Here is a 1,999-nt window from a genome sequence, read left to right on the forward strand (position 1 = left end):
CCACAGTTATATTTTGTGCACCCTATTGTGCTTGACGTTGACGCACAGGTGATCAGTGAGCCCGAGTATTATGGCTCGATGGGTACCCTATGTGAATTGATATGATAGGGTCGGGTTGCATGCCACAAAGGTACAATGATGAAATGTAACTCCTTATTCCTATTTCGTGTATTTTGCTTCCACCGTGTTTAAAATAGTTCATAGAAAAATGCTAAAATTTCCCTGCCTATTTAACTTGCTTGGTAGTTTTCTTATTTAGTTTTCTTTCTGTTATTTGTCATGCTTGAAATATTACTTGATGGTGTACGGAACTGTGTTGTGTGAGGCTCCATATGATTATTGTTGGTACTTGTCGATGGCGCTGTCTGTATTGGCTTAGATGAGGTTTCTAGAGCAGAGAATTTCACTATTGTATTGGTATGAGGAAGGTTTGGAAGAATAATACTATATTTTTTAAGAGGATTTGGACAATGGCCCAGGTCGGACGAGTGAGTTTCTTGGCTTACTGATCCGCTGAGTGGTTAAGAGATTATGCGTGTTTCTTTCATCATCGGTAGGGTATGAAGGTTTTGAACGAGGTTCTAATCGATATGAGGTTTGCTACCGGCACCAGATTTGTTTTAGAGCAGTAATGGTGGTCAGTAGTTCCTACTATGAGTGTCGAAATGATGGGGTATATCATGTGATTACATCTTGGGTTATGGGTATGACTTGATACAGCTTCTTCAGACTTATATAGATGTAGATGTGGGATTCGGGTCTTGTAATGAATTCTGGATGATAGAGATTGGGTTCTAAGGTTTAAGGACCATGGTAAAAAATAAGGATCTCCAGTTATGTCGTGTTGTCGGGCTTATGTGGATAAGGGTGACGTGGGATCACCCCGGGGTTTATGCATAGTAAGGTTACACCGTGATTTGATAGCTTTGGAACAACTCCTGGCACGTTCGAGGACAAATGTATGTTTAAGTGGTGGAGGATGTAACGACCCGACTGGTCATTTTGAGTACCGCACTTCGCTCAGTATTTTGAGGGCTTAAGTATCTTCGCATGATGTATTATGACTGCGTAAATCATTGGTATTGGTTTTTCAAGTTATCCGGAATCGATTTGACAGAATGAACTTCAAGATTTACGCTCTAAGTTGGAAGAGCTGACCAAGTTTGACTTTTTAGCATTTTACCTCGGAATGGAGTTTCATCGGATCTATTAGCTCCGTTGGGTAATTTTGGACTTAGGATTGCGTCCGGATTGTAATTTGGAGGTCCATAGTCGAATTAGTCTTTAATTGGGGAAAGTTGGATTTTTGGAAGTTTGAGCGGGAGTGGACTTTTTGATATCGGGGTCGGATTTCGATTCCGGAAGTTGTAATAGGTCCGTAATGGCAAATATGACTTGTGTGCAAAATTTGAGGTCAATTGGAGTTAATTTGATAGGTTTCGGCATCGGTTGTAGAAGTTGATGTTTCAAAGCTCAATGATTTTGACTTGAGGTGTGATTCATCATTTCGAGGTTGTTATGCGTTATTTGAAGTTTTGAGTAAGTTGGTTTCGTCATATGGAACTTCTCTAAAAAATTTGGAACCATTTAGAGTTGATTTGATATGGTTCGGACGCTCGGTCGCGAATCTAGAAGTTCTTGTAGTTTAGTTTGATCTTCATGCGTTTTGGCGTCCGATTCGTGGTTTTAGAGGTTATTTTGATGATTTGAGCACGTGAGCAAGTTCGTGTTGTGTTTCTAGACCTGGGTGCATGATTGGTTTGGAGCCTAGAGGCTCGGGTGAGTTTCGGATTGGTTCGGAATGATTTTTCATAATCTTTGATTGCTGGTGCTGGTGTCATCGCATTTGCGTTGTTTTGGTCGTGTAATTATTTGTATCAGTTTTGCAATTCCAAGTCTTAGAAGCTCTTGGCTCGTACTACCAGTTGTAGGGTCAATTTGTAAATGTTCAAATAATTCTTTATTATTTTCTTATAATCTATTTTGGATTGTATTTTTT

This window comes from Nicotiana attenuata, unplaced genomic scaffold (genome assembly GCF_001879085.1).
Source record: "Nicotiana attenuata strain UT unplaced genomic scaffold, NIATTr2, whole genome shotgun sequence".
NCBI lineage: Eukaryota > Viridiplantae > Streptophyta > Magnoliopsida > Solanales > Solanaceae > Nicotiana > Nicotiana attenuata.